We start from the raw sequence: 12429 nt of genomic DNA, 5'->3' as shown, positions 1-12429 counted from the left end.
AATTACCTCCAGTGAGGAGAGACAGACCACCTCTCATTAGACCCAAACATAGCCATCTGACATCAATGTCTGTGCTGCAACATGTAAGCACATCCGCTGTTGGTCATTCAACTGCAAGCCCCATAGTCATGTTCAGACAGACACATCACTCTACTGCTTTTACCCACATTGTTTCCCAAAATTCTAGTGCCACAACATCTTTCTCCATGATACAGCACTGTAGGCCACATGTTTCCAGATGTGGCAGGGGCAGCCAGGAACACTTTGTGAGCCATCAGCATATTCTAGACTATTTTAGAGTAACACTGATGGTTGATTTGCTGTGTGTCCTATGGTGTCATTCTGGACATATGGCAATGATGGATGATGTACTGGCCATTGACTGATCAATTTGTAGGTGGTTTCTCAAATGTCTAATGCCACAGGATTTTTCTGATCAGTTATCTAACCATGTTGGCTAGCTTCAAGTTGTGATATACAATACATTTTTGTCATTAGTATATGTTAGTCAGATATTGACAACAGTAATGGTCTGTGTGACAATCTCCATGCTTCTATGTTTGCATGTCATGCTAGTTGGCATATAGCATATATTTTCATGTTTACCAGCATGTTATCTTAGTCACCCAGCACTTATTCCTACATTACACATTTTGTTGTTTCTGTCATTCCCACATGCACAGGTATGCATCTGAATGCATACCCGTGTTACTTATGGCATCTTATATGATACTGCATATGCCTCATCTTTAGCACTCAATGTACTTATGTGGACAAGTTATACTTTTTTATCCTCATACTGACATGTACTTCCCATGTGTGTCTTCCCACATGTACTAGATTCTACACAATATATATTTATTTTGTCATATTCCCAATACTGCTGAATTTTCAACACATGATGTGTACTCGCTGCCATTGATGCCCTGCATGACTGAACATAGTCTCACCTCTAACTGACTCATGTTGCAGCAATATCCTATGTATTGTTGCATTGCTATAAATGTGATATTCTATGTCAGGCATGTGATGCGAGACTTGTTTATGGTAGTTTTCTTTTTGGACAGTCCTTCAATATTTGTAATTTCTCATGCTGCTGTATGTTGCTTAGTGTTTTGTACCACATTGTTACGCACTACCATGCATTGTGTGATGCATCACTGTTAGCATATGGCATTTAGGTTATGTTTGAGCTGAAAAATTCCCAAACACAGTATGGGCTTAAATTTATTGTGGCACTGGCTATTTTATGGCTACCTTCCCATTACACTTATATGTATGATGATATCCTATCTGTACAATGACACCTTCTATTGTGCACACCTCCTACATGCCACACATATGCCAGTGTGGTCCCCTTTGGTGATATATCTTGCACAAAGGCTTTCTTTGGTGATGCTTCCTCAGTATACATCCAAATGTGTTCCCTCCTAAGATGTGTGTGTGTATATGGTCTTACAGATGACTGATATGCTTCTGTTTTATATGATGTTCAATGTGGACACCTAATGCTTTTTCTCCCATTAGTCATGCTACAGGTTGCTGTTGTGGGACAACACTATGTGAACATTACTGTTTATTATGTGAACATTTGCATATGTGGATTGTCATGACTCGAAGGTGTGTGTCAAATGCTGGTGTGTTGCCTGAGCTAAGACATATGGTCACATCCTCTATCACCCATGCCTATATCTTCTCACACTTGTGTCCTCAGGATCATCCTATGATAGCTCTGATAGCTCCAAGTTTGACATTTGGGGATCTTGGGAGTAGTTCACCCACACCTGCAACTGGTAGGTCACCATATTTTGATGTTGTCATATTGTGCATCATGGTACACACAGTGACTATCTGTGATGCCTTTTTCTGGTGTGTAATGCAGTACATCCCCAGATGTGTGCAGACATATGAATCTTGCTTCATCAGGGGAAACTCACTCTGGATGGTGTTTCATGTTGCAGAGTTTGCTCTGTTGTATGCATCCTCAGTAGCGGGTTTATGGAGCTCTGTATGGTATCATGAACCAAGGATCAATTTGGTAGCTGCAGTCAATTGTTTTTAAGAGGATGAGAAGGAATATATGTTAATCTTCCTTCCTGTTGCAATGTCTAGCCACTGCTTAACATATAGCGGTGGTCATGTACTTACCCAGTAGGAGCCCCTTTGGTATTTCACCATGTTGGAAAGCAGATCTTAGGTACTTTGCCAGATTTCTGCATCATGCACAGTACCGGGGTGTGTTGCCATGATATTAGTAATGAGGCCATATGAAGAGCACACAACATGACAATTGAGTCATGACCACCCCTTTCTATTGCTGTACCATTCAGAATCAGTAACAGCTGGGGTTTTGATTGAGACTGAGATCACAGAACAAGTTGATAGTGGCATAGAACTGCTGCATGACAGTTATGCCCTTGAGGGTTGGTGTTGTGAAGTGGATGTATTCATCCTCCTTGGTATACTGTGCAAAAATGTGACTGGCAGCTGTCCCAGACAATTTCTATGGCAACCACCATATGCTGCTGAAATGTCCCGGAGGCAAGTTTACTCAGACTGAGGCACATTTTTGTTTCTACCAGTACTGGGTCGCCCCACAAACTGCAAGCATATATGTGGGATACACACATCCTACATACAGCCCAAACAAACTCTTGATATAATCTGTATCTATCTATTATTTCCTGTTGGGATCGCTGGCTTAAGTGTAGGTGCTTGGCCGGCTGCCTTCTGAGAGACATTTGCAGGTCATCCACTATTATAGCCTAAGTTCCCACAGCCTGATCTAATGTATTAAGCCCCAGTTGCATTTTTTAAGTTATGTTTGTGGAATCTGCAGGATTACTTAGGAATTTGTGGAATATAATAGTGTTAATATTAAGCATATATGACCTCAGCCAAGTTCTTTCAGAATGCTGTCGGCGAATTATTCTATCACATTTAAATTACGTTGGGTGAACCCATTGTGTTTTGGAATCTGGTGGGTGTCCACAGAGCTTTCAATTATCTTACACTGAATAGATAATGATTTGATCTTGTTTAACCATCTGTTATGGAATCACAACCACTGCTGATGCACTGATGTATTCCTTTGGCGTGCTACATTAATGACATCTATCTTTTGGAGTCAGGCACTTATAATATTCTGACACCTTTAAAAAATTATGCAAGTTGGCATGTGTATCACTTTACCAAGGATATGAGCAACGACATTCAAGCACAGCAAAAAGCCTCATTCTGACTGTCTCTTCCAAAAGCATTTGTGTTAGTAATTGTCTCGATCATTTCTTTTAGTTTTTTATACTTTGAATTAGGGCTATCCCTTCCTCTTGTTTCTGCTGCTGAGTCATTAAATTCCATTTCCATTTGAAACTGATGTAACTTCCACACTCATTCTTTCAGTTTCTATTGGACAAGGTTATGCAGTCTCAAGTGGATATGCAGACCGATTCAATAAATCTTACACAATCCTTTAAGACAGTGTGTGTATATGATAGCTCACTGTTTTGTATGTGGTAAGCAGCTCTACACAGTTTGTAGCACCACACAACCATGGTAAACACCGTGGCATGCTAATTACAGTAAAATCAGCTGAACTGTATGCTAATCAAACAATCCAAGATGGAAGAGCTCTTCAATGAGCTATAAAGCAACTGTGTAGACTCAGTGCTGGTTTTCCCTGTGAATTCCAAAACTTACTGGAATAGAGCCACGGAAAGGACTCTACAAAGGAAGAATGCTAGCGGCTGTTGTTGCTTTAATTCATGTGTATGTGCAACAGGTTGAAGTCTATGCTGCAGCTGCTGCTGCTGCTGGTAATAGAGCTCAGCCAAGTAGGACAAGCATTTTTAAACCCCGTTTAACTTCTCACAATCTGTATGAGATGAAAATTGTAGACCACTATAGAGAGGATAGAGATACACTACAGGAACTCTGCAACCTCTGTCATATTTAATTCAGACCCAGGGCAAACAAAGAGGAACTCATATCAGTGGAGACAAAGGTATGTGTGTAACACTTAGAATTTTAGCTGCATGAACATTTCAGAGACTGACAGGGGACATGCTAGGGGTGTCACAGGCATCAACATTCAGGATATCCCATCATTTCCTGAATGGTATGCTCCAACATGCCAGTGACCACATATGTTTTCCCCATACTCCTGAAGACTGGGCCACAAATATGCAGGAGTTCTACCCTGTAGCACACTACCCTGAAGTACTGAGTGCCATAGATTATACACATGTAGAAATTAAGGCACCACTTGGGGAACAGGGAAAGCTCTACATAAATAGAAAAGGCTTCCACTCTATTAACTGCCAAGGCATGTATAATGCCAAGAGAATCATCTTCAGTGTGTGTGCTGGCAATCCAAGCAAGAAAACTCACATATCTTGCACACCTACAAACTGTATCAGATGTTCACTAGGGGTGATATCCCACAGGGTCACTTACTGGGGAATGCAGGTTATGCACGGGAACTGTGGCTGATGACACCCATCAGAAATGCACATACACCCAAAGAAGAATGGCATAATGACTCACACACTCAAACAAGAAATATCATAGCATGTGTGTTTGGGCTGCTGAAGTCCCGGTTCCACTGTCTAGCTACATCTGAGGAGGCCTACAGTACATTCCATGTACATGTACTGAAATATTCATGATCTGTGCCATGCTACACAACATCATTGTAAGTAAGCAGCTTCAGCAGGATTAACAAGGGGAAGGGGAACACATCCCACCATCAATGGCAAAGTCACCCCAGCCACCCGCAGGTGAGGAGTCAAAAGGAGGAACCAGCAGCTGCTGTGGATGTAGGCAGATGTAGGCATGCTCAATATGCCCTTGCATTGGCTAAGAGACAATGCATAGCACACTTACTCTCCACCTAAGGGGCTAAACCTTCATCCTATGTATATAAATATAGTAACATTGATACCAGCCAATGTTCATAAACGTTACCTACCCATGCAATGGTTGTGTACTGCTAGCATCAGAGTCAGCCCTAAACTAAAACTGATGCAACTTCTGGATTTGCAAAGTAAGTGTTGAACCTGGAGGGTATTGTGTAATAATACAAATGAATGGCATATCCTTGGGTTCCAGCGTGTAGCTCGCAAGACATTTCCCCATGAGCTACATCGCCGGAACTAGAAGGCTGCAGCACCACTTTACCTTAGAGTGTTTTGGCTGAAAAGCATAATTGCTGCAGTGGTACTCTACAGAAAGAAACCAGGCACATCACAGTATTCCCTAAGGACAGCTACTCAGCTGTTTTCTAATAGAGACAGACACACTAGAAGAATTAAAACATCTAGTGTGGCAGTCTCTGTTATTAAGCAGCTCGGTACCTGTCATTATGGATCGCCATGATGCGCCTGATTTCTTTTCATACTGTACGGCTACAGCAATTGTGCTTTTCAGATGTACCACTCTATGGTGAAGTGGTGCTGCAGCCTTCTAGTTTCATCAGTTTGGTTGAGAAGAAATGTCTCGAGTGCTGCACGCCAAAACCCCATTTCCTTGCATGTTGTTACTTGGTAATGTAAGCAAGTAAAAGGTGGGTGATTTGTACAGAAATGATGTTAACATGTAACAGCAGAGACTTATGTGAATACATGTGTCCTCTATAAGGTAACAGGCCTCAGGCATCAAAGATTCACACATTCAGACCTTTCAAAAGTACTAATGGTCACTGAATGTTTTCAATTTGGCATCTTACTTTTGTACTGGAAAATCATTAAAGAGAGAAGTTAGAAAGTAATGAGACACATTTCAGTTTCAGACTTCACAACCCTCAGAAGATTATTAAAAATACTGATGCAAAAAAAATGCTTGATTCTATCAGGTGTCTAACTTTCTAAGACCAAAATATGGCAAAAGTACAATTAGCAAAACATCATCACAAACACTAATATACTAAGCACTAAGTCAGCTATGCACCCTGAACATCAGACACAAATGTTATTGTATTCCTGAATCCAAAAGTTAGAAAACAAGGCTCTGGCATAGTTATCCTCACTTGCAAAGGGTGTTGCGTGTGTTTGTGGAGTGGGCAGGGACAAGAAGCCTAGGCTGACGCAAGAGGTCGGTGAGTGTGTGTGAGTAAAAAAGAGAAGCAGGCAGACATTCAGATAAAGTAACAGATGGCCAGTGAGACAAAATGAGCTTTAGGCCTCACAGCTGAACCATGTAACTGTTGTGTGTGTGTGTGTATGTGTGTGTGTGTCTGTATGGGTTCTCCAGGTGAAACTGGTGTGTGAGTGTCTGCAGGAGCACAGCAAAAGGATGTGGTAGCTCTACATCTTGGTTTGTTGGACAGGTGTGAGCCATACATGTTAGAGGTGGCAGTTCATTGTTGTCATGCCCAACCACAAGAACTGGCTCTGCCAGGAGTTTCACTGGCACATCCACAGCCACAGTCAGATGCACTGCTGCTACCTGAAATGAATGTCTGCTCAACAATCTCCCCTCAATAGGATGCCCAGGACCACAACATCATTGGCTTGCCACATCTTGGAGTGGACACCTCAACCACTGATGGAGCAGGGAAGTAGTGCCACTTTACCCCCCCTCCCTCCCCAAAGGCCAATCACAATACCAGTAGTTTACCAGGCACCCAGTATTACTGCTGCACAGGTTAAAACAGCGGTATCCAAGGCCAAGAATACAGCTTCTATGGGACCTGACAATATCCCTGGTTGTGTTCTAAATAAACTACAGGGTGAACTGGAACCTCACCTGTGTGTCCTGTTCTATTACAGCATCACCTCAGGCTTTGAGCCTGCCAAATGGTGCACTGATACAGTCATCACTCTCCACAAAGGAGGAGCAACTACAGATCCTGGGAACTATCACCCCATTAGCCTGACAAGGCTGATATGCAAAGCTAGAAAAACAAAATTCACAGCAGCTTCCAAATAAAACTTGTAATCTACAAAATGAAGCAACTTTTCAGGAAAAATAATAAAACCCCAAGCAGGGCAAGCTTAGAAAATTGTGAATAAAACCCATGGATGGCTCAGCACACTTTGGTTCATTTTATTCAACAGAAACAAAGCACATAAATGCTCCCCCATACGTTTTCTTTTTAAAAGTCACTTCCTCAGATGTGGGCTGTTCAAACTACTAGTGCTTTTATACCATTCACTTAATTACATTGATTAGGTTAATGAATTAATTGAAAGGTTAATTTAGTTTAAAACCAAAAACTTTTCTTGTTGTATCTCTCTGTGTTGCCACAATTAAGACTCATTCAATATTATGTTTAATAAATAAATATGTATGAATAAAAATATGTTTTAAATAAAAATCCTTAAAACACTTGACTACAAAGAATAAATTATAAAGTTAAAATACTATTAGAAACACATTTAATAGGACTCAGTGGTTAAAATTACCAACTTGAATATTTACTTTAAATGAACTTGATACTCTATCTAGTGGATAAATCGTGAAATTACAGGTATTATAAAATCTGCATTGTAAGCCAAAGGCAAATTGTATAGCATCACTCAGTTAAAAGAATGTTAAAAACAGGAAAATATAAGGGAAAAATAAATTCAATACCTTTGATAAATGAGTGTAACACTTGTGTGTATAACATATTACAAACCCAACTTTTTAATAAAAATACAAATACAAAAAAGCTTAAAGACCAACTGTAACTATTGGAAAACATAGGTAAAAGCATGATAAAAATTCAGCATAAAGTGTAAATGCATATCACAGTTTGGCCACTCTCACTTTTAATAAAGGGGCTATAGAGATATGTTCATTGACACTCGGTGGCTTATTGGCCTCCAAAGTTATCTGCTACCATACTTCTCTGTACTCCATAAAACTCCTCTGCCACTCTTTTCCACCCTTTCTATCACAAAAAATGCATAGTATGCATTTTCACAGCTTTGTTTTTGTTTGTACAGTGCATTAGTCTGTTAGTTTGTTTCTAGGTCATACATATGTTCGTATACCCTTCTCCTGAGCTTGTGCTCTGTCTTTCCTATATAGAATGCTTCACAGGTTTGACATTTTGCTAAATATACAAGCCCAAAGGAGTCATAATTATTAAAGTCCTTGCCTTCCAGGGTGATTCCCCTGCTTTCCAAATACACACTTTCTGCATTGCTAATGTATGCACACTGCTGACAATGTCCACATTTGAACGCTCCCTTCCTTTTTCTCCATCTCTGAACTTCTTGGTTGGTACCATTTTCCAATAAAAGTTTTAAATTACTTGAATTCTTATAAACTACTCTTAGCTTTTCATTCTTTAGTTTCTCTAAGTCAGTAAATGCTAAAAATGTATTCCATTCCTTACTATGGACCATGAGGGAGAGCAGTCTCTCTATCTGGCATTGTCATACACCAGTGGTGTGGTGCACAACCCTACACACCATCCCTGACAACTCAATGTGGGCGATCCACCACTGCTCCCAGAAGGGACCACTATTTCAGCTTCTGGGGCAGTACTATCTGAGGATGCAGGAAGTGCAGTGGCAGCAGAGACAATAATGCCAGGTTGGCTAAAAGATGTGCTGTGCATCAGTGCTGAAGCCGGAGGTGCTGGGGCAGGCTGATCCACTGGGGCTAGCCTACCTCACTGTGCTATGTAACATTTAGTAATGTGGTACACATGGATGACATGGGAATATTTTTTGACACATAATAGAAAACAAAAAAAGAAAGATAAGGGTTGGAGTGAGAATAAAAAATAGATAAAATTGGTACCATCATATTTGATATACAGTGCATTAATACAATTATACAGCTCTTTTATCTGGAATATTACATTTAAGAACAGATCCTAACAGATACAGACTGTACTACAGATTGTTGAACGTAATCCTTAAAATGTGCATATTGCTGAAAGTAATCCTTAAAATGTGCATATATTGCACATATGTGTGTTACAATTGTACAGACTACTCCTTACAGTAAGACATCTGTGCCACTGACATAGTTTTTAATTTAATCTAAATATTATTGAAGAAATAACAGTATTGTATAGGTAGAAATTCTGGTATTTCTACTCACAACCTCTGACTACAATCTAATATTGGAGTCTTACAATTCGTTTGTGCTACAGCTTAATGCATGCATTCTTTCTTTTACATTTGGGATATGCCTGCTCAATTTGATATGACTCTATAAAAGACCAAAAAAGCTATCTTTAACTTGTAATGCTACAATAACAATTCTCTATTGCTGCATACATGCCACTTGCTTCCCTCAGTCTTTCCAGTTGAGCAACATGAGCTTGCCTATTGAACTCATGCTCAGCGGCAGCTGGGGAAAGGACAGAAAAGAACAGAAGAGTATTATGCATACCAGTCTTTCCTATATTTATCTTTGTAAGTCTTACAATTACTCTCTTAATGTCATACTAACAGAGCTGTGGGATGTCCACAGTCTCATATTCCTCCAACCAATAGTTGAGAGTACCCCTTTTTCTCCTGTGTAAGTCATTAAAAATGATGCCTACATTGCTCTACAATGCATGGGATACCAGTGGCACTGTGTAGAGCCTGGGCCAAATATTCCATGATTCAGACTTGCACTGGGAGCCAGAATAGTCCCCTGCAGAAGCCTTTAGCTGTGGTGTTTTACCAGGAGTTCTATAGTTATCCTGGACCCCCACCTCTGTGCCTTAAACCTGGCATCTTCCCCCTCTAACACCAGCCATGTCTACCATCCAAACTAGAGCAATGGAAACTGATGCTTTCCTTCCAATTACAGTTATCATGTTCACTGGTAGTGAGCAAACCGGAGCAATGATGGCAAATGAGTTTGCATGATGTTAAGCAGACAGTGGCAGTGCCAAGCAGGGAAGAATTAAATAATTGCAATCAGAAAGTTAATCTGACACTTGGCCTTAGTTTGAAGAGTGTCTACTGATGTACCTGGAATATACTGGAAATTGAAAGGTAACTGTTAGGTGAGTTAGGTTTGCTGACATGCACTGGGAGCATAGATGTAATGACCTGACACATTTGTTTTTACCTTTATACACTGAGAAAAATGATTTTTACACTGTAGGATTCAAATATAGGCATAAGGGACAAAATATTTTCTTCCACAGCATTGATTTTCCATCTTTACCACAGAAGTGTTGTTCAGACATACTCCTATATTACACAGCATGCCCACAGTCATACATCTGAAAACACAATAATGGTGTCTCATCCCTCATACATATAATTCATATCAGCTCCACTATCTAAAGTATTATGAGTGTGAATATAATGGGAAGTGGGACAATAGTAAAAGTGTATGGAATAGCTTGTATTAGAACCCAGGAACATGTGTATAGCAGTCCTACACTTACACCTGCTGCCACAATAATGCTGAAACAATGCTTGTCTATTTTTTCAGTTCATTGCTATAAACTACAGTATCACAACAGTAACAAAAAAAGGTTTCACACTTGGTATTAGAACCCAGCACTATCTGTACTCCAGCCCTACACTTACACCTGATGCCACAGAACTAGTGACATGGCATTCCCTAATTTAGTAATCATTCTTAAAGTCTCTGTGTTAATTGTCGCTCAACACCACTTATCGGGTTTGCTCTGTGCCCAACAGAATTAAATGGATGTATCCAGTTTTACATATTGGCTATCTGGGTCCTGTCTGCAGGTGTTCTGTCTGCTTCCTGGGTGGGACAGTTGTCCAGTTTGCCCACTGCTGTGCTTCACACAAATGAGATAAGCACAGCCAAACTTGACATTCATTTTCCTCCATTTCCTATGAATGTGCTAAGCATACTGCCTCCCTAAAATAAATACATAAAAAAACTAATTAAAAAAAAGAAAGAAGGAAAAAGAAAAAAGAAAAAAAGGACAAGTAGGTCAAATGAGGAAAAGCAATCTATGACTTGTACATTAGAAAATGTTGGTTCACATGAGATATTTCTACATAGGACTGGATTTGAACTCTCACTCAGACGAACCTTCAGAAGACAAGAAGGATGTCTTACCCTTATTTGTCATGCAAACAGCTTTTCAGCAAAGAAATGAAACCATTTTGTATACAACCAACTGCTACATCATCTACGGTAATATGAAACAATACAACACTTATTTATACATTTATTATTTTTGGATGCAGTGCTCACTCAACTAGTTCTGACTATTGCTTGCAAATCCTACCTCTATGTGTTCGTTGGTCATTCTTTTCATATTTGACCACTAATCTGAGACATGCAGTCTGTAAGCCATTCTATATAATTAGCCTTAAAATGTGTGAGGATATTAAATGGCAATAATATCATATGCAGTTGCCAACAAATGAAGGGGAGGTTGGATGTTAATGAATAGAACCTCTGAATTATGTGCTGCTTACTTACATTTCCAGCCTTTCATCTAACACTTTGTAAGTCTATCCTGACACACCTACTGGATGCTGGGTAGCCTGCAGTGCCATTGTGTTTTACTTCTCCCAACTTATAATCATTCACAGTTGTAATCCATTAAAAGCAAACACTGAGGGAGTGCCTTCACTATGTTTACATCTGCTGAACTGGGCCAGGTATTTAGGATTCAGCGATTCTAATCAGTTCACACCTGATTTGCATCTTCACCATGATAACAGCCCTAAATCTGCACCATATAAAAAGGCAACTGTGTAGCTAGGAAAACTGAAGGTGAGGAGATGTGTTTATGTGGAGAACACAGAACAGAGGCTATTTCTTTGGAATATATCTGCACATTGGATTACTGAAAGAGAAAGTATTCTTGCATTTTGTCAGCTACATACTGCATATGCTGGAATGTAATTAAGAAAAGTCTGAAGCAAAGGTTTTTGCACTTTTTTCTGTATGCATTAGTTGGAAGTGTACTGATGCCATGGACATATTTGTCAAGGCATTTCTCAGGTATACATAACTGACAATACCTTAAAATGGAATGTTTTGTAATAAATCTGTAGATGTCTTTCAGGGACAGTTCATTTGATAGCACTTTTAGTATTTCAAAGATGGTTTGTTAGCAAAAACTGTCATTTATCTGTTCTTTTGGGGGAAGCAAGGTTGTGTTTCTGTTATGGCACAAAGAAGTATATGTTGCTATTATTACTCTACCTTTTTGCATCCAGCCTGTTGTTTGTATTTCAAATCTCTAGACAGTTTTATGTTTTTCCAGTGGCTAATACTGAGATGCTACATTTTCTGCTTTATCTGGGAACAGTTATTTTGCAGTTATGTGATACTTATGTGTATTATCCTTCTAATGTCTTTCAGGACACCTAGAACTATGCCACCCAGGTGTCTCTATCCACAAAGACCACCCTTCGCTGATGCTGAAAATCAGGTTATTGGCAACACTTATAGGCAACATGGTGCCTTCCTGCTTGAAAGGGGACAGAGAGATATGCCACACATAATGCAGATTTGGCAGCAGATTGTTGGTGATGTTAATGCCGTGGG

Source organism: Protopterus annectens, chromosome 2.part2 (genome assembly GCF_019279795.1).
Source record: "Protopterus annectens isolate FY-2018-M chromosome 2.part2, PAN1.0, whole genome shotgun sequence".
In the NCBI taxonomy this organism is placed as follows: Eukaryota; Metazoa; Chordata; order Ceratodontiformes; family Protopteridae; genus Protopterus; species Protopterus annectens.
The sequence above is the reverse complement of the archived record's forward strand: the minus strand, read 5'-3'. Positions refer to the sequence as shown.